The sequence below is a fragment of the Lissotriton helveticus genome, chromosome 7, assembly GCF_964261635.1.
Source record: "Lissotriton helveticus chromosome 7, aLisHel1.1, whole genome shotgun sequence".
In the NCBI taxonomy this organism is placed as follows: Eukaryota; Metazoa; Chordata; class Amphibia; order Caudata; family Salamandridae; genus Lissotriton; species Lissotriton helveticus.
Window position 1 is genome coordinate 1,724,435,028 of NC_136068.1, and position 22,202 is coordinate 1,724,457,229.

At 45.9% G+C, this 22,202-nt stretch overlaps 1 long non-coding RNA gene across 11 annotated transcripts in view; it reads right to left on the bottom strand.

The window, feature by feature from the left end:
• Positions 1 to 22,202, bottom strand: part of LOC144770702 (uncharacterized) — a 175,887-nt gene that overhangs the window by 42,864 nt on the left and 110,821 nt on the right. For 6 of the 11 annotated variants that reach the window (XR_013598982.1, XR_013598983.1, XR_013598979.1 and 3 more), the window contains one exon: positions 4,903 to 5,199. The exons of 3 other annotated variants lie outside the window; for them this stretch is intronic. This is a non-coding gene — a long non-coding RNA (uncharacterized LOC144770702). Of the gene's footprint in view, positions 1 to 4,902; positions 5,246 to 22,202 lie in introns of all 11 variants that reach the window. 2 more of the 11 variants (XR_013598988.1, XR_013598980.1) reach the window with 2 other exon arrangements.

Genomic DNA, 22,202 nt, shown 5'->3' on the forward strand with positions numbered 1-22,202 from the left:
TCCTCCGACCAGCGAGAAACAGGTTTCAAATCTAATTTGGGGAACGCCCATTGCCTGTCCTCTTCATCCCCAGCAAAATCATCGTAGATAGCCAGGGGTTCGAAGGTTCGGTTTAAATCACCAGCTATCACAATATTATTAACCTGGGAGTGGGTTTCAAGGAGGGAACCCAAAGCCGCTAAAACTTCTGACCTCTCACCCCTGTTACCCCTGGCATAAAATTTGTAGATGTCAAGCCGTCCCAGGGGGCCCAAATCCACTCTAATAAGTTGGATATCTTTACTTCTGGTGTCTACCACCTTAACAATGAGCGAAAGGCTCTGTCGGACCCAAATGGTTAAGCCACCCATAGGTCGCCCCTTGGCGCCCTTCGATGCTGGGACAGAATAATTTAGATATCCCTGGGAAAAATATGGTTCACACAGCCACGTCTCCTGGAAGATACACATATCAAAACTGTTTACAAAACTTAACCAATCCTGGGATTCCTGTCTAGAACGCATCCCAGCAATGTTCCATGAGACTAGCTTACCCACAACATCCCTAGTGCTGTCAGTTGGTCTTAAGGGAGTGATTACAGGGGTAATAGTAAGCTGCCCTAGATCTAATTCACAAGAGGTACCTGGATTTGTAATTATTATAGAACTCATCCCACTCCTCACACCTACCCTTAGATTGGAGCTCGGGGAGTGGGCAGCACCCATCAGTTCCCTACCAACTATCTCTGTTACACCAATGGGTTTCTCACCATTCAAGACCACCAGATTTCCCCTGTTTACTATCAATGGGTCTAGTGGATGTCAATCGTTAATGTCCAGCCCAGAGCAATTTCTATCACTTACTCTACCCGTGGTGTTAAAGGTGGGCACCAGAATCTGGGGGCACGATTTCCTTAGCTGGATCTGCGATTAAGCAGGGGCGCTAGTTCTAAACTCCAATGCAAAGAGATTATCAGCAAGGGGTGCAGATTTCAGAGTTAGCTCAATAGAGTCGTATTTATAATTTGGGAACTAATTCTTTTTGCCACCAGAATATCGTCCCTACTCACCGAGCGGCAGCCTCTAACGTGGCGCAGCCAGTGTATAGCTTTGTTAGTTAGGGAATCTGGGTGCTCACTATTACCAGATCTCGCTTTTTCAAGTTTAGGGACATTAGTCATGTATATTTTATTCTTTTGCGGATGGGCTTTACTAGCAAAAGTATTCCCTTTGTTCCCTGGAGCCTTGGCCTCTGCTACTTTCGCACTCACAGCTACCCCAGATGCTATTTTTTGCCCTCCTGTTATACAAACTAATTGCTGTTGTAGCTCGGGTCCCCTCCCCGCTTCTCTAGAGCTTTGTGTGATTGACCCTACATTACTACCTTTCGGGGGTGGACGGGCAGAACTGGATACAGTAGCATGCACCGTGGATAAGTCAATATGCTTATCCGGGGTCTGGGTTTGGTGTACCTTGCTTACTTCGCTTGATTTTATAGGGAAGAAATTTCGTGCTATTGGTGTCACATTAGGGGGGATCTTTTTTACTGCCTCGTGCTTATCATTGACCATATTAGTTAAATTAATAATTAGTGTCTTCAATGACTCAATTTCGTCCCGCAAGAGAATAACAAGATTGGTTAGAGTATTAACTTCCACAAACGTGGCTTTGTCACTACTGTTGTTGGAAGTTAGAGGGGCAGGGAGCTCGCTGTGGATATCGGCCAGGACTGCAAACCTGTTACCAAGAAGTACCTGGGAGGAAGGGGGCGATGGCAGATTCTCACTCTCTGAATCGAGGTGGATATTCTGGCCCTCGTTACTGGGAGCCTCGTTAGATGTAATCTGACTGTCCCCAATATGATTGACAATGCCCTCCTTAGGTTTTCTTTTTGCCCTAAACATATCTGGAATATTTGGGGGTTCTGCAGGGTCATTTACTGATTTTAAAATTACGCCCCCTTATCACTTGCGACATCACCGCTAATATAGCTTTGGTCAGCCACAAGGATCTCCCTGCAGTCATCGACAAGAATATTTATGCGATCAATTACACAATTTGCAGCGGCATGGCTTGCCCCCTTCGTTGCTTTCCTTCCTTTACAATGTTTCGGGGGGTTGCCAGCACCACTCCCCCCCTCCATTGTTTTACGTTTCCCCATGAAACCGATAGACAGGCTACTTTACTAAATACAGCTGGGCCCTGACCTTTAGCAGGAACACCCCCAGTCCACAGGAGTGCAACGAGTTCCTCTTACAGTTTTATACCAATGGTAGTTCTTGTTAGGTGGACATTAGGGAATGGGCCCTGCCCTGCCTCGTCCTGCCCCGAACAACCACAGACGGCCCGCCCTTTGCCCGGGCTTAGCCCGGCGCCGCCCGCGCGCGTCCCGCGAGGAGGGAGATGAGCGCAATTTAAAGCGCCTCCAGGCGCGCGGGATGACAGAGGCGGCTTGATGCTGGTGAGTCTGGGCTTTGTAGTCCTCGCTTTCCTCTCGGCGGCCGCAGGGTTGTGAGCTGCGGCGGCGGGAAGGCTGCTGCGGATCAGTGGGGAGCCACGGGGCACCAAACAGGAAAAGAAATCAAAGCAATGCCCCCAGAAGTGTAGAGGCTACACTACTGCTATCAGGTTTGGACTTCTTCGGAGTCTAGGGAAATACCTGTCGCTGCTGCCCTCCCAAGCTTAAACTTTGATTGTGCAAAGTGTTATTTTAAGCAGGCTTGGCTATTGCAACGCTTTCTTGTCAGGAATACTGGACTACCTGGTAAACAGACTGTACCAACTTCAAGCAGCAGCTACAACATTGGAAATAAACAATCCAAGAATATCCTCTTCATATAGTGCTTTGAAGGAACTTCTGATAAAACAAAGGATAGCCTTTGAATCTCTTCATAGTTTTTAAAGCGCTCCAGGGCAAGGGCCCTTTGCACTTGCAAAGAAGATTAAAAAGGTATGTCCCATGGAGGAATTTCCATTCAACAACTGCAAATCTTATCTGCGTTGCAAAATTTCAGAAAACAAGACACGGCGGTTGAGCTTTCATGGTCAGAGGGGCTCAGCTCTGGAATAAGTAACCAGTCGCTTCAAGATCTGCAGTTGATTTACTGTACATTAGGAAAGCCGTAAAAATCCAGCTCTTATGTGTGTAATTAACATTTACTGATCTTGCTCTTTTCAATAGCAGTACTTTCTTTGTCTGAATGAAGCTTCAGCACCAGGATATCTGTATCGTGGTAGTGAGCTCTATAAAAAGTTTAAATGCAATAATAAATAAAAGGAACAATCTCTGCATGTTTCTACACATTTTGAGCTATAGCGTTCTTTAAATCTGGTTTACATTAATCCGATTGTAGTATTATTTTTGCTTCTTGAAGTATATAATTTTACGCTACAGATTATATTTTTATTCTAAATGTCTGCAAACTTACTATCTCTTTTGCATTGAAGAGCAAGACTACAAGAATTTAAGCAGTTCGTGGGTAGAGTGATGATTGTGTGACAATGGTGTAGGAAATGGCTATCTTTTGAGTGGTGTAGCTGCAGACTTTTGCCCCACCTATTTTTGCCAGCAGTGGAACTCTGTGCCTGTGATTCCCCTGTTAAAATGATTGAATTGGTATATTCCTAAGTGGCATATTTAACTTTCCTCTAAGTTCCTAGTATGTGGTCCAGGGTGTACCCTGGGCCTGGATGTCTAATTCCACTTGTGGACTGCTGCACCTTTACTGCCATCCAATACCATGTCAGTGCAAACAGGGCTTCAGGCCTACCATCGTGGCCTGACTTAACCAGTTTGAAAACAGCAATTCAACAGGTCACAACAAGCCCTTTTGACACGTCTAAACCTACATTTCAAATTGTCATGTCTTGATGCCCACATGGCAGGTTGCATGGTATTAAAAAGTAAAACATGTAAAAATGTATTTTAAAATGTCCTCACACTAATAGCACCTGGAAGCTATTTTCACTACAGGAAGGTTTGCTGGCCCAGAGACACTGCAAGAAATAGTAAATATTAATTCTACCATCTCAGGGTAAGAATCAGAAAGAAGCATTATTCACCAACTCCTTGTAGCATTTTTCAAAAGCCCAATTTAATGGTGAAGTTTTATTTTTGCTACATATGCGGGAAAAGTAACATGTGGGAACTCTGAAAATAGATGTGCATCACCGCACATCTGCTTCTACAGCAATGTTTATTGTATGGTCAATATATTGGGTTGGATCTTGCACACCCCTTGTACACAAAGACATACCTCCATACAATTTCACACTGAGAATCAGTCACATACTTTTCTTGTTAAACCTCTACTCTTGATAGAGCACGCAGGTCACCCGACTAGTCTTTTACCAATAGTCACCTGGGCCCATAATCAATAAACAACTCATAAAAAACCACAGGGTAACCTTTGCTCTACTATCAGTGTATTTTAAACATTTAGGATTCTCGACCTATCTATACCTTGACTTACCAATCCACGTCAACGGTACCTAAAGTCCTAAGGGATCAAGGGTGTTAGCATAATAGGAAAATAACATTTGCACTCATATAATAACCACAAACTCTGGAAGTTTTAAACTCTTTATCTAAGATTCTTAAATGGTCATGATCCACAGATTAAACACCAAAAGACATTCAATTATGAAGATCAGAATCAAAAAGTAACTATGCAAAAGATGTATTAAACTAATTTCGATCATTTAGCAATAGGGAGGGTAAAGAGAAGGAACATAAAACATAATCAGAATGTTTAAGCATTTAAGAAAATGGAGGGGAAAAAGGGAACATATGTCAAACCTTTATCAATAGGAAGGGTAAAGAAAAGGAACATTGATATGCAAGCACTATTATCCAATATGTAACAATTAGGGAGGTGAGAGAAGGAAACAAGTCAATGACGAACCCACATACATTTATATTTACCTAGAAATGGTGTGAAGAACTAACCCAGGCCACAGGTCAGTTTAAAGGACAGAACCATGAAAGTCGCAGTCGCCAGTAGACTAGCAGGTGCAGATTCAGAATCAGGACAGGTAAAGCCAAATTGGATCAGGACAGGACCACCAAAGGTTAAGACTGGCGCTCCTCCCTCTCTGCAACAAACAGCCAAAACCCCGATTGGGTTATCGATTTCCCCGACAAAGTGCTTCGCCAGCACTTCAGCTTCCCAGAACCCCAATTGGGTTATCCAATCTTCTGACAGAGTGCTCCGCAGACCATCTACTCATGGTAACATATTGAGTGTGTTGGGTCAGTGACAGGTCAGCTATTGGGACAAGTCGGACAAATTAACTAGCTAAGCCTACCCTAGTTATACTATTTTTCAGGTCATGGTACCACCCCCCAATGTTGCAAGTGTAAGGATCCCCAATTTTGATTGGACAAGGAATGAGGAGAGGTCATCACACCATACCAAAATGAGCCTTTTTGCATGTCATATTTTAAATTATTGTTCCCGCCCGTCAAATTATTATTCTCATTACATCTTTATTCCACCCAACAATGAATGTTCTCTTAGTAAATACATTGTATTAACATTGTATGAATGAGCGTCGTTCGACAGGGTAAAAGGTCGTCTTCCCAGGCACATCTTGGATAAGACTGTTCTTTGGCAATCATTCAATGTTATTTCTGAAGCGTCCCTTAGTTTCGTGTGCGCATGTTCAAAATGGATGCAGTGGGATCTCGTCAGGCCCAAATAATTTATGTGAAAAAATAGAAAAGAATGCACTGTATACCACTTATCTCTACTCTATTCCCATTACTTTATTTTTAACTATTGCGTTAAGGTTAAGCAGAACAAACAGTTTATCAAAAGCAGCAGTGCAAGCTTCATGCATGCTGTAACACAGAGCAGCCATTTTAATTCTATTGCGGAGAGGCGAAAGATTCCCTCCAAAGCAAAGAGTACGTCATGTCACGTGAGTTTGACAGACGCATGCGCAGTAGAAAATCCCGCGTAGCAGCAGCCATATTAATGCAAGCGGATTATAGTTAGTAAAAGCACATATGCAAGCTTCCCTCGAATGGTGTGTAATGCAATATTAGTAATACGAACATGTTGAATAATATATTAACGTTATGTCGAGAGTACAAGCAAGTCGCGTTACGTGCGAATCCTTGCTCCATCACTCTTACCAGAATGAAGCAAATTATGCGTTGAAACAAATGACAACATTTCACCCACTTCTACTTTTACCAAATGTTGCTGAAGACAACTGAAAGACCCATTTATCTCAATTTTCTCCCTAAAGTAGATATATTTCAGAAGGGCTGTCAAGTGTTGGTGGAGCATACCTACTGGGGCCAAGAGGGCCTTAAAAATCTTCAGGAATATTAAATAAAGCATGTTTTGAATACATTCCTATTCACCATCATTGATTGCTTTAGCGTACATCTATTAACAACCTGTGAAGTTCATGGTAGTTTCATTTGAATTTAGGTTGTGTCGTGCTTGCTTTTGTGCTTGGTTTGCTTATTCAGGTAGATTGGTTCCTGAGAGAATCAATCATGAATTTTATTGGTACAATCTTATCTAATTAGCCTTAAAGCCCTCGTTTAATGTGGATATGATGTACTTTGGAGTACCCTGATACAATATAACCGTAGGATAGGGGATCCTTATACTAGAAAATCCTTAAAATCAGATACTCCTGATGCACTTACAAGTCAATCCATGTGTTTGGTATAAAAAGAGGTTTAGAATTTGTAAAAAACTGAATACTAAACGGGTATCAAGAGCATTCCATTGCTGTGTATAGGTCTTCAATGCATCTGGCCAAATCCACACAGTTGTAAATGTGTGCTACCCTCTCCTCTAGTCTAATATTAAAATCCTAAAATAGAAAGTCTGAAATTGACACCAAAGTGCATCTTTGAGAACACAATTCACTGACTCCTTCCACAGTTGGTCTTGACACACATGATAAAAGAAGCTAAAGGCTGGCATTTGATAACTGGTGCGCCCTATGCATTTTTTACATGAAGAAATTAATGTGAGTTCAAGTAAATGGACATGAAGTTCTGACATTAAACGTCTTTATATGCTGGAGCCTCACATTTCAATTGGTTAATATATTTCTCTGCCAAATGAAAGGGCCAGGAAAAAAGCTAGAACACGTGACGTGTACTCTTGTCATTCAATTTTGTTCACATTTTTACAATGCTTTGCACAGGAAAGACAGCACTTGGGGAACCTAGTATAACAATACTGCATCCATTTTGTTCATAGAAAACACACAGTGTAGGAAGTCATGGGATGAGGACTTGCATTCATGGTACAAACACTAACTACCTATAGAATAAAAGCAAGACGTCTTTGCTTCAACCTAGCACCAGAACCTCTTTGTGTTAATTTTGAGGTACTGTGGCAGAAGAGAAATTTCGAGGGGTTCTTCCCCGAAATCCAATAACAAATAAAATGCACTAGCCACGGAGCAAACGTCGTAAAGCTCAATAATAAACCATACAATTAATAAAACAACCACTTCCCACAACACAGGAATAAATGGAGTGTGCAGGTTAGGACAGAGATTGTTACAGAAGAATCTCAAGTAAATGGTCACCATGACTACCAGTGGAAGGAAGAGCAAGCACATGACTTGGCACATTTTCTAGATTTTAAGAAACTTTTTACAGATAAAAAAGTGGCAACAATTAATAATCATAATAATACAGCATTGTAGCCTGCGGCCGAGGGATATAACAGTTGTTAAAGGCCCTATTGCCACGTTATAGGCCCAAGACACAGGTGAGGGGTTAATACAAGGGAGAGGACCGTCAAGAACAGTAATGGTCAGAGGCCGAAGGGTTATAATGCTATTATATTATTATGGTCACAAAGGATGGGCTGCTCTAAAATAAATAGAGAGAATCGGAAAAACAATCGTCAGAATGTTGGAGGAGAAGTTGTATGCCAGCCATTATTAGCCCTGAGTTACTTGCGTGTCTTCTATTGACCGTGGAATATCACAATGTCCTAACAATATCACCGCCATTATTAATATTCATATTATGTTTATCGTTGTATATGGTTATAATGATAATAGCAACAATAATAAGAATATTATTGTTATTATTATTGTTATTGTCAATATTATTATGGTCATTTATTGTTATTATTGTCATTATTATTGCTGTTGTTGTTATTAATATTATTATTATTATACTTATAATTATTGTTATTAATAGTGTTATTACTTTTGTTGTTATTATTATTATTAGTAGTAGTACTAGTATTGCTATTGTTAATATTGTTTTTGTTGTTATTGCTATTGTTATTGTTATTATAATTATTATTGTTATTGCTATTGTTATTGTTATTATTCCTAATATTGCTTTATTGCTATTGCTATTAGTTATTATTACTATTATTATTATTGTTATTACTATTATTAATGTTGTTGTTATTATTATTATTATTATAAAATATTGCATTCAGGTTTACATTAATAACTATGGCATGTCTTTATATTGCTCTTCATATCACACTTTTGCAGTTTCTAATGGCGGTGATCAATAGGTTCTTCTCTCTCCCTCCAGACCCAGAGCTGCAACCAACGTGGGGATGCGGCTGGTGCCCGGCAGTACTCAAGGACCTCCTTCATCCTGAACAACATCGCATTAGGTCTTGGAATTGCGATTAACGTGACTTGGGTCACTCTTGTGGTTTACTTCGTGGTGATACACAAAGCTACCTACAGCAGCTCCTACAGCAGTGGTTATTACAACTACCTCTACTACTATAAATCAGGCTAGGAGTTGGTGTCACAGCAGAATGTTCAGATCGCACATTCCGTTTCAAGGAAGACTGGAAGACTTGGCTCTGCTTGACGAGAATGCACAGTTTTTATTTGCAACGCCTGATTAAAAGAAACAGAAAATCCATCTAGGTCCTGTTGTACCTTTTTCTGTCAAAGATGCCTGAATGTTAATTAAAATGCTCCAAAATGATTAGGTCATAGTATGTGTGGCCCAAGCAGTTTGTGAAAGCTAAGCACCATGTGCAAAGGTACAGACTCGGTGAAGCATGGAGGTGTGCGTGTACCACACATTGTGCTGTCACACACCCACATCATTCTCTACCTATTCCTCCTCACTCATTATCCTTCCGAATACCACACAGAATCCTACCTCTTGTCTCTCGCTATCCTACATCACCACACGCCGCCTAATCCCCATCCCTGGGAATTCTGCCCTGAACCACACAGCCTGACATCTCGCCTCCCACAGTGTCAAGGCGAGTGGCCTATCCCTCACTACTGAGTATCCTGCTACATACCCACCAGCATCCATTTTCCCCCACACACCATAGCCTCCCAACCTGCACTCCACTGTATCATGTACAGTATCTCACAATACCCTATTTTGCATACCACAGTATCCTGCACCACATCCCACTGCATCATAGCACGCATCACTTAGGGGGTCATTAGGATGGCGGGCGGACTTTGCCCGCCCGCCATCCTATCGGTAAACAGGACCGCCCGCGATAAGGGCGGGGGTCCCGTGGGGGGCATTAGGATGTGCCCACCACAGTGGCGGGCACATCCTTTATTTTCTGTATTGTGGCGGGCGGAGCTCTCTGCTCCGCCCGCCACAATACGAAAATTGCATTGCAGCATTTGCATCAACAAAGCGGCAGGCACCGCGCGGTGCCTGCCACTTTGTGAATGCAAATGTGGGGGGGTACCACAGGTACCCCACCCTTGTGCATGACCCTACCCACCTTCACTCTGGGGGCCCACAGGGGGCCCCCAGAGTGAAGACCGCCTTCCTTTCCATGGCGGCATTGCCCCCACGGAAAGGCTTGCCAAAATGCCCATAGTAATATGGCTGGCGGTGTCTAACAGACACCGCCACCATTTCAATCAGGCGGGCGGTGTTTCTCACTGCCGCGGTCCCCCCCGCTATCCTAATATGGCGGGCGGAATTGGGCAATGGATTTCGGGCGGATTGCCTCCGCCAGGCCGGCTGTGGCTACCGCCAACCTGGCAGAGGCAATCCGCCCGACATCCTAATGACCCCCTAAGTGGCCTGCCTTATGCTGCACAATGTCCTATCTCACGCCACTTAGGATCCTGCCCTGCACCACAGACTATACTAACTCACCTCACACACTATTCTCTGCCATACCCCATGGTGTCCTATACCGCATCAGACAGTACCCTTCACTGCACCGCACAACAAGCATGGCAGGGCCACCAAGATTTGAGTCCTGTTCTCCCTGTGCCTTTGAACTAAAGTTTTAGCTCACTGAGAACGCCTAAATAGGGTGAAATCAGTCTTGCATTGGCTTGGTTCCAATTTACCTGGCTACGCCATTCAGATTGGAGTGCTGCTGTCGGAGCGGGACCAAGACTGTGTGAGCAATGACCGGTAAATAAGAATAATTCAAGAATTTCTATCACTTTGTTGCTTGTTGCACATGACACCTTGCATGCGGAAGGTATGTTTTACTATGCCTTAATCGTACATACTATCTCACTGATGAGCTAAAAGTAGGCTAAAAGTGGTCTGCACTGCTTGTTTGCCAGTTTCAAGGGATTGCAGCCTGGCAGTCCAGGCTGGACTGTTCCCATTAGAGCACAGCTCATCTAATTTGAATATGGCTGGGATAGTGAACAAAAACGACAGACTGGAATGTGAACCAAAATATCTCTACCTTTAGGTCATGAGCGCTGCAAACATTTTAATAATAGTGAAAGGTTGTTGGAACTGACACTTTCTGGTTGGCAGAGCCAGATTCTACCACTACCATCAGGGGCCGGTGATTGCCCACACTGTATAAGATGCGCTCATCCTTGCGTGGCTCAGCACTGAGCAGTCAGGCTTACCACAGAGGCATTGTATAAACATTAGCACAGCACTCACTCACAATAAATAACTAACATCACTAAACGAGGCTTCACACGTGATGTATGCAAATAACATTTATATTCAACACACAGGTAATAATCAATATAACATGAACAGCTTGTACTTCTGGGCATTAATCACATTCTAAATTATCAAAAATATGTACATACACCGAGTTAAACAACTTTTTAACAGTGTGGCAGGTCGAGGCTGCGCAGGTAAAACCAATGTCCATGTTAATTCTTTTCTAGTCAGAAATCACACTTTCGGCAAACCGCCAGCCAGTGTCGTAAATCACAGGCGGTTTATTAGCTGTCACTCCTCCACACACACTCACTCCACATCGCTGCGTGATGCCACGGCTATCAGGCAGGTTTGTACAGCACACACTCACACACATATGCACCCAGCACCCTAAGGTGGTGCTACTAAAAGCCTGCAGGTCAATTTGGTAACAAGCCGCAAACCTCCATGGCCCCAAGCTTCCCTCTCCCCTCTAACTCATCCAGACTATTCTACAACCCCACAGATTGGAGAAACCCCATCCTCTCCCTAGGAACTAGGCTCCATGCAGCTAACGCCACTCTTAGTCAGGATCCCAGCATAGCATGTGAGGGATAGGTGGCAAGGTCAATTAGGAGGCAGTGGGCAAAAGGAAGCAAGAGGCACACCGGCAGGTACACATTGATCAGAGTTGCACCCAGGCAATCAAGACTCAATGGCTGGTGTGCAATGATACGGGTTGCAAAATCAGTCCCTCTCTGGAAAGGAGGCACAATGTCAGGTGCACAGTGATCTTGGTCACACCAGACTATCCGGGCACCACGTCTGGTGCACGTTGAAACGAGTGGCACCAGTCCATGATGGTCATACATGCAAAGAGCTGCAATTCTGTACATTCATGGAAATGAGATGCAACGTCCGGTCACACTTGCACAAGCTCAAGCTCAGTAATGAGGTATAATGAGGCACTACTATGATTGAGCCCTCACCCCCGAGGGTCGCAGCCTGTGAATCAGACACCGCATGCAATGAGCATGCAGGTGGCATGTCGCTGCAGAGAGCTGTTGCACATTCGACAAAACAGGTCACTTTGGATCCCGCAACCGGTGAATCGCTAACTGAAAACAAGACGCTAATGAATGCCCAGGTCCCCACAATGTGGGGGCCAAATGGCTTTGATGTGGGCAAGACTTCGGGGCTCCACACATGACGATCTGGTATCCAGACACAATTCTTAGTTCAATGCGGTGCTAACAGTTGAATTACAGCCATCAATGTGGGCACTTGAGACGGCACTGCTCTGCAGGTGTCACAGGTAGAAGGTGTGGGTCCCTGACAACTCTAAAGAACAGGAGGCAAGCTCGATAAGCCCTTGGAGAGCACACTTCAGGATGCCACACGGCAGCAGGTAGCTGGCCCAGGTCAGCCATTACTCAGGAAGAGCACGCGGTCCTTTCAACAGCAGTAATCATCCTTATGTAATCCTCCTTATGCACAACTGATTCTTCTACAGTGTGCACCATGTAGTTCCATGTTTTCCAGTCTCACATCCCCACAAGCACAGCTCACCCTTTGCTGTGGTATTGCACCCATATGTATACTTTTTAAGTATGATTTATGTCTCCCTTAAATTGCAGTCCTGTCTGCCATAAGGCCATGGAATGCAGACCCTAATCTTTAGGTCTGCCCAGTGTTTTACAGCTGTGGCTGGGTATTGCCCAGATATGCTCCCCCAATCTCCAGCATGGACTGCAGCAAAGCACATAGTCACTGTTGGAAAACGAGGCAGCATCTGTGAGGCATGCACAAATAACATGACACATTTGTCCTTCACTGGGAACCAAACACCCTAGGGCAGCGCCAGACTCTCAGGGGGTAGCGCTGCAGAGCAGTCTGAGGCTTACTCAAGGAAGGTGGTGTGGGCTAGTAATCGCCATTTGCAGGAGCGCAAAAATAATACTCAATAATTGATTGTCCAGTCCGTACTTTGCTTTATAAAAGTAAGAGTACATTTATTAAACACACACACCACTCAATACTATACACCAATTTACAAATATACATAAGCTGATGGAATTACTTTGTGACATTGCATAACATCTCCACCCCTCCCGCAGGGGGGGTGGGGTTTAGTACCCCCACTCCCATGTAGGCACATCAACTTGCCACCAATGCATTGAATTGGTCTTAACCTGGAGCGAGGGCCCTGCGCACTGGCACCATCCCAGTGGCGACCCCCCCCATAACCTCAACAAGCATTAAACAGGCTACACCTGCCTTGGCGACACATGACCCTGACTGAGCATCTCCTACTGACCATACAGTATGCACCTCTTCATCTTAAGGGCTAACAGTCTGGGGTCTTCACCTAAGCGCAGCAGCAAGAATACATGTTTACGCACACTTTAGAATGACAGTAATCAGCACATTTGGATATCATTAACAATGCAGTGCAATTACAGCCCCTAAAGGCATCACAGATGATAACAGGATTAAGTAAATACAGTCAGACACCCTAGCAGGAGTGTCTAGCCACTTAAATCCACTTCGCTGATGACATCACCTTAAACTAGTACTTCAGATGGAACATCAATCTCTTGAAAAGAAATAACCATTAATAAAGGCCTTTCAGTGCAATTACACTCTTCACCTCCAGGGGATGCCCTTCTCCAGACATCCCCCACTCAGCCCTCTCCTCCTTGATGCAATTATCAAAACACCCTCAGCTGAAGAACAAAAGTTCCAGCCCCGAAGATGTTAAATGCAGGTTGAGCCCTGGAGGGGTTATTCTTTTCAAATCCCCAGGACACCTAGGGTGACTTGTCATCTTCGCGCTGGGGGAGACTGCGTTGCTCCTGCAGCTCTCCCGGCACCTTTGCACTCATGTGGTGGTGACCCTGTCCTCCTGGGGCCACCACAAGCAAAGAACAAGCGGTTAGCCCTTGCAGGCTGGTCCTGGCCTGCGCCGGCAAGAGCCGCGATGTGGACCTCCGGCCGCTTCTAGGGCCTCGGTGGGGGGCCCGGTCCCACCCGGACTTCCAGGTTGGCATGCTCGGCTCGGGGAACCCACCCCCGGCCGCTCCTCCTCTTTTCTGGGGCCCGATCCCACCCGGGCCCCTCGCACCACTGACGGCCTTCCCTGGGGGACCCAGTCCCACCCAGGACCCCCGCTGTCCTCCTTGGTTGGAGGGCATCCTGGGGAGCCGATCCCTTCTCGTATGCGTGATGGTGCCTCCCGCCCCCGCCTTCTCGTTGGGGCCTGGAGTTGGGGTCCCGGGCCCCGCCTCCTCTTCGCTGGGGGCCAGGGTGGACTTCTGGCCCCCGTAGGGGTGAATCCCCATCCCTTCGCTTTGGGGCCTGGGGATGGGGTCCCGGGCCTCTTGGACCCATGTTCGCAGGGGGGGAGGGGCGCGATGACGCACCCCAGCCTCCGGTTCAGTGGGGGCCAGGGTGGGCTCCTGGCACCCCGAGGGGGCATCTTCACTCGGGGCGTGACCCCGACTTTACTTCTTTGGGTGGCAGCCCCCGGGACCTGACCCACTCCGGGGGCATCTCTGAGACCGGCGGTGGAGCCCCATGCGCTTCGTCGTCGGTATTCTTAGGGGTCAAAGGTCGCCTACCTTCCGGGGGCCATATCTCAGCCCCTGGGGGTCTGATCTGTCCCATTTTCAAGTCTTCTCGCTCCTTGTGGCGTCCCCCAGCCACTGGGAGCACTCTCCTTTGTCCTCCGGGTCTCCAAGAGGGAGCATTCTGCAGGGAGCGGTCTTAACTGGCTTCCTGCGCCTCTCTTCTCCCTGCGCAGAGGCCTCTTCTTCTGCGCCCCGGTCCTGGGGTCTTCTTCTGGCGCTGGTAGGGGCCTGGGGTGGGGGGCAGTCAGGGGGTCTCTCCTTCCAGCTGCCCATTGCACCAGGCTCCAGCACCTTTCGCCTCAGCAGACCATACCCCAGAGAGAGCTTCTCTTCCTGTGCAAGTACTTTTAAAAGTTGAGTAGGGGGCTGGCAGGAAGTCTCTGTGCGTCCTATCACACAGCGACACATCACTTCCCTGCCCCCTCCCTTCTTCTTGTCCAGCCTCTGGGTTGTTCAAAATGGAGTCGTCCAGTGTCTCTGGCCACATGGCCTCTGAAACCCAACTCCTTCCCCCCTCAGTGCCTTCCCTCCTGGGTGCAAACCGGTGCCTGGCACCCAGCGACAACAGTTGATGGATTAGCTTTAGCTCCACCTATCTTTTCTCCTTGGAGGGAAGATCTTCGCTCTGGGAAGAAAGGTCATTAATCTAACCTGCCATGGCCAGACCCCAGCCAGGGACTCAGAGAAATATGACATTTCCGGACGACCTAAAAGCAGTACAAATATGACTTTGGACTCTGCAGAATACTAATTTTCACATCTGCTACACTGGACATTAGTGCGTGTCTGGAATCTGTAGGCTTTGTGGAAGTCCTTTTAGCGATGGGCCCCACATCCCCATAGGGAAATAATGAAGTGAAAACACAGTAAGACATACTGACTTTCCCTGGCATGTTCCTTTCCAGTGTATAAAGCCTTATTCATGTCACCACCCAATTCGGCCTAAGTCCTGCCACACCATTTACTCTGTAGCTGCTCCTGGACTGCGCCCGCTAGGAATCTCCCCTGCGCAGCTCCTAGACCTGTGCACATGCATGTACACCCGTGTCTGCATGTAACCAGCACGGTGACCCATACTCCAGCTGTTGCACAGCGGCCTTGTCAAGCCAGGGGTACACCAGTAAAATCTCCATGCAGTCTCCTTCATTATGAGTTCAATGTGGGTGAGTCCCAGATTATGAGGCTCCCCCACAGTAAAAGCTCAACAATTAGGTGCTCCAAAAGCGAAAAATCCGGGTGGCCCATAGTGTCAGAACCACCTTCTAACAGTCACGCAAGAGAGTTTTAAGGCAAAGAAATGCCCACATTTTAGTATTTTATAGTGCAAGACAAGTGTTCACATGGAACTCATTCTCTAAAAATCAATATAGTAATAGAGGAAATCCTGGCTAGATTTAATCTCACCAAACAAATTAGTATTTTTACAGAAAAGTATTTCTGTTCTGATGCAGTCTAAAAGAGAAAAACAACCAGTATTCGGAATACATTCAATTCAGCTAAATCGAAATTATTTTTTTCATCAATATCAAAGTTAAATCCTTAATCACAAAAACTATAAAATATAGCAGTCAAGTGAATATTGAAGAGATGTTCTACTAGAATCCCAAGTGACAAGAACCAAAACCATAAAGGAAGAAGTGACAGTATAGGTGAGCATAAATGGTATATTGGTCACTTTTATGAAAGACAGCCAAATCACATTACAACTGTTTCAAACACAGCTTTTAGAGTCTTGGTGTTTATTAACACAAAAATAATAAGGTCTGTCTTTGTTGGGGGTCACGTTTTACTAATGGCATTTTCACGCGAATCTGGACAACCCACCTTTACCATTGGATAGGGGATGTCTCCACAAATTAAATGATAGGAAAAGTGATAAGGCTGCGCCCTGACAATACACAGTTGCAGGCCACAGTATCGGTCTGTAATGGCAGGCTGGACACTGGTTCCAAGGCATCATCTGTGCATGTGCGCCCATCAGCCCACAATGGTGAGCTGGAAACAGGTTTAGGCACACCCTTGGTGCAACACACACTCCAGTCTGCAATGGCTGGCTGGTCACGTATTTGGGAATACCAGTGGTGCACATGCACAACAGCCTGCAATTTGAGGCTGGCCACGGATTTGGGAATAACCAGTGGTGCACACACACACCAGTCTGCAATGTCAGGCTGGCCACGTATTTGAAAATACTAGAGGCGAAACGCCCCCACCTTTCTTCAAAAAGCAGGCCAGCTGCATATTGGGAAATGCCAATGGTGCATATTAGCCTGCAATGGCAAGCTGGCTGTGGATTTGGGAATACCAGGGCTGCAAATGCACACCAGTCTCCAATGATAGGCTGGTCACATATATGAAAGTACTAATGGTGCAACGCGCACACCAGTCTGTAACTGGCACACTTGTCATGAAATTGGACATACCAGTGGTGCACTCTTGCACCAGTCAAATGGCAGGCTGGCTGCGCAACATAGGCAGCTCCAGTACCAATACGCCCCCCCGGCCCAGACTGCAATGGCAGGCTGGAACCCAGTTCTACCATTTTACATGTATCAGTGCGCACACCATTCCACAATGGCAGGCTTGGCACCAAGTTACCACCACACCATGGCCTGTATTGCTAGACCTGACCTATGTTCAGGAGTCGTTATAAGTACCCCCTTCCTAACGCGTGTAGCAAGGGCACACACACTTCCATGCTGCCTTGACAGTGGGAAAGTTCCTTATGATCATAATATGGGAATCAGCCACACCCTGAAGGTGTCCCCCATGGAGAGAGCTGATTCCCTGGGTAGGGAACACCCACATGGAGGTTCATCCCTACCCCGGCAGTGCACATGCAGATGTCCCGACCCAGTGCCTCATCTACCCCGGTGTGGTTGTAGGGAATTCCCTCTCAGGGCTGGCTACTGAGTGAGCCTAGGCACTATGAGCATGAGACATTCTTGATAGGCTCTTCTGGGGGGTGGCGCACTCATTGCTAAGTCCTCCCAATTAGCCCGTGTCACCCCTGCCCTAGGTATGTGGTGTATTCTTCCACTGGACATCCAAACCAATCAAGTGAGCACACTGTCCTGGCATGTATGGGAAAGGTGCACACACTTTTCTCTGGCAGGACAGTGGGAAAGTGGCCAGAGTCATAAGGTCAGGAAAAGAGAGTGGGCAAACACTAGAAGGACAACAATCTGAAGGTTTGTGGGAAATCCCCCTAAGAAGGGAATGTCCCACAGAGGTGTTCTAAAGTTGTAAATGCTGAACAGCCAACCGGAGGTCTCCCTTCTACTTACATTTGGGTCCTGGCCATGATTGAAGGATTGTGGGTTGATGCATTTTGTCCTTGCGATACAATTGGAGAATGGTATAAAGGATTGTAAACCAAACAGAAAAATGTAAAGACCATTCTTAAAGTTTAAGTAAATCAATACAACTCTTTCAGTCCTTGTGAAATGACGTTCAACTTCTGTTCCACTGCTTGGTGAGCAGTCCGGGTATTGTGCATCTTCTGGCTGACAGAGGATGCAGCAGGTGTCACCCATAAAGGTTCTGTGTATCTCCTGTGTCTAAGACAGGTTGAGTCCACCTCTTCAGGTAACTTGGCTGTACCCAGTATAACATAGGAAAGTGGGGATGATAACTCATGAAGTGCAGGTAATGCCTTGGCTGACAATGTAGTGACAGATTCTCTCAGTCACTCATGTCCGAGTTTTTTGTGGGGATGTGTCAGCAAACTCAATGCAGCGTTAGCCAGCTGCTGTATTACCCGTGTTACATTCCCTACTATTGATTAATTGATGTATTTATTGTATTTATTTAAGATTTTTTAATAATGCTAGTCTGACCCGGAGGTATCAGAGCGCTTTACAACATATATCGTGATGCAATCACTTATACGGTATTACAATAAACAGGATTGTTTTGTGTCGAATCTTGTTCAAGCGGTCTTGGGAACGAGTAAAACAAAAAAGATCAGGCGATGGAAACCCTTCTTATTGAGGTGTCTTGGTTCTGAGCTTGGCAGGATTCGTTTGGTGGAGTGACTCTGTCATATTATGAGACATCTCTCCCTTCGGGTGAGATTGGTTGAGGAAGAGGTCGGTGAGCTGGCTTTTGAAGTTTACGAAGGAGGGATTAGTCCTGATGTGCACTGGTATTGAGTTCCAGATGTTGGGCGCATTTCCCGTGAAGGAGCGAGACAGGGTTTTTTGTTTGCGAGCTTTCGATGGAATGAGAAGAAGGGTGTTGGTGCTCCTGAGGTTCCTCGTTTGTCCTGCCTTTTTGAGTTTGGAAGCCAGGTAGGCCGGTTTTCCGGTGTGAAGAGCTTTATGTGTGAGACAGGCAGTTCTGAAGTTGGCACACATTTTGATTGGGATAGAGATAGAGACGATTTATGTAAAATGTATAGATAAATGTTGCAGCAGAAACATGGGTCCTAACAAATCATGGGGCTTGGGGGATAATGATCATCTAGCCCTACCAACTTCTGATGCTCTGAGCCAAGCAGTTTAAGACAGGGAACTGGGCACCATTTTAGGCCTCTGCTCACAGTATCCTTTCTGTAAAACATTCACCCTCCAGAGTCTCCCTGCCAGACCTTTGAAACACACCACAGAACCATAACTCACTACACACAGTCGGGTGAAAGGGAGGGCCCTATCTGTCGGTGCTCTATAACTTTTACAGGGGAGAAGTTGGTAGGTCATCTTCCCTGCAGGGGTACAGGCAAAAATGTACTATACCATGACCAGCTGCCAAACATCATCTACCCTGTAGCCTATCGTGAGTGGGTGGTTGCACTCTTAACTATGTGTTAGGTTGGAATAGACTTTGGGTACACTCAATATACCATAAAGCCTACCCTCTGCTGCTGAGCTTCTCATCAAAACATGAGGCATCTCCAATGGACTCGAGGTGGGGCAACAGACCAGGCCTGCCAGAATATGTTGAACAGAGATTAGGGCACATCCTAGTCAGCCATGCAAAGACCATTGCTCCTAGGCCACCCATTCGAAACCAAGAACCTGGACCACAATAAGGCATGAATAATACAGGAAAAAACTGCAAGATTCGAAAGGAAAATCTGAAAATACTGTCTCATCATATTTGACCGTGAGAAATAAGGAACAAAATCAGGATTTAAAAGGGAAATTCCTCTAGTGCTGGGTGAGTGGGGCAACATTTAACTTTCCGGAAAGCTAAAGTTAAGTATAACCTAGCTGCTGGCACCCTGAAGACATAGGGCACTGTGCCAGCGATGATTCATGCCCTAACAAGGAAGGATGTGGGGTCAACAGCTGATGCTTTCTTTTTCACTTCTCCTGCAAGGAGAATTAAGATTTTTTGTGCAGGTCATACAGATTTGCCGTTTATTGAAGGACCACCAAATTTGGTTTTATCTATACTGTCTCAACTTCCCTTGCAAAACAAGAGAGAACCAACCACAAATGAAGTGCTAGGTAGTATGATTTGTTTAAAGCATTATCAGTCTTTATTAATCATTTACAATAACATCTCTGTCTTTTTAGGTCGAGCACACGTACTCTCAATGCGTGAGCATTGAGAGTGTCTATCTCGACAACTATTGTTGCCGCTTTTTGGGAATGTGGACACCAATCTGGCACGAGCGTTTCCCTTGCAGTTTTCCCCCGTTTTTTCAGACATACAGGCACACGGCACAGACACTCGCTCACACACACCCCCCTCCCTCACAGTCACACACACGCACTCCAAGACACATACACGCACGCACACACGCACACACATACACAGCCCGCCCGCGGCCCCCCCCGCACTCGCGCGCGCACATTTCCCTTCCCCCCCCACACCCCACTTACCGAGTTCTTTTCGTGTGTCCCTCTCTCCTTCGGCAGGCAGCGGGTCATCCTCAGCAGCAGGCGGGGCTCTCCACGAGCACGGGAGCCCCGCTAGCTGACACGCAAATCTTCCGGCAATCTTCCGGCTGACGGGCACAGGAGCGCGGGGTAGGCTCCCGTCTGCTTCCTGTCTTTTTGCGGCCCCGCCCCCGTCCCAACACAGGTTGCCTGGCTTCCTGTAGAAGCCGGGCTGCGGCGGTGAGTTTTTTTTTTTTACTGTTTCATTTTCTCTCTCCCTCTCGCTCCAGCGGGCAGTCACTTCCAGGCACAAGGAAACCGCCAGTAGTCAAGAATCAGTCTACAAACTAGAGCGTTACCGTTATTGCGTATGCTTCCGTCCGTGGCATGACCCAAAATAATTGGTATCCTTGCAATATTTTGTGAGGCCGACCTAAAATTTCACAGATAAGCAATGACCTTGGGGCTGAACGAGATTTGGCTGCACCTGCGGATACATGTGTTTAGAGTCGACTGTACCATAGCTTCACACTCCCACCTATTGGCCCAAAATGTGAACCTCGCTCGCCAGTCACATTTTATATGTATTTTGTAATCGGACAGGCTGTCTTTTCCGCTCCGGTGCCAGTTTTTCCTGGCTTGCCTCTGCCATTTTCTGCCTAACACAGTGTCCCTAGGTCTATTATGAAACTTTTCACGAGTCATGCTGAAACGGGTAGCTCGACACTTTATTGACGGTCACCTGAGAGGGGTGACTCAGCACTTTGTTCACGGATCAGCTGAGAGGAGTGACTCAGCACTTTGTTGACCGGTCATTGAGTCACGATGGGAGAGGTGCTCGGTCCTGTAATAGCCCTGCACAAGCAAAATGTGTATTTCTCAGAATAAATATCGGGGAACATGAACGCCTTGTTTCAGCCCGTTTAACTGCCTTTGGCATCTCATGACATGTTTTCTATCCGGTTTCTTGCGACGCCGTAGGGTTTTGTTATTAGCCACAGTGAGACTTAAAAAAAAATGGTACTACGTATTTTTCCGCTCAATCAAAATCTTAAACCCCAGTCATGTCACGAATTGTATTAATAATCCCTTCCCGTTGATTGAATTGAATGTCGAACTCCCTCACATCCTTCGTACTTTAGCGAAAGCTGACTTTTTATAGGCCACTGGGATAACTGAATGAAAACAACTTTTTTTCCCACTGTACACCCTTTGACAGTAGCGTAAGCAGCATTTCAACTTTTTTTTTTCAGTATTGCCGCTTCTTTTGACATTTTTTGACAGTGTTGTATTCGTTTCTGTACGGGACAGATCCGCTCTTTAGCGAGCATTGGACTAGTAAACAAAAAAGTTCATTGGGAAAGAATACTTTAAACAGCAGCAAGTTAACTTATATGGGGTTGCATGGCAAGTTTTTTAAGGGAGTGACCGAATGATAGTGTGCTCGAAAAAAAAAAAAAAAAGAATAGGTCCGAGTCTGGGAGCCTGATCTTAGTATGCTCGGATACTCTAACTGAACTATCAAATAACTCTAGGTGTTTTATTAATCTGCGAATGATTTTGTGCAGAGCCAACAATGTTGTATGAGAACCTGAAAAAATAAACTTACACCTAGTTCGCTGTAACAGAAGCTTTCTTGCCCGCCGATGTGAATTCTGAATATAGAGTTGGAATACTTTGTGTTTGTTTTGGGAGGAGCACATTTTCTGTTGTCTTTCATTGTACTAGTTATTCCCACCGTACTGACAATTCCCCTAGAAGCTAGAGGTTATGGGAGGATAGGGAAATAGTAACGTTCCGCTGGGCTGTGAAGGTCATGCCTTACTCTGACAGCCTTCTGTGGCCTTTCTCAGGTAATGTCCCCATCCTGGGTTGCCTAGATGGTTTCTCAATTGGTCTTGGCCCT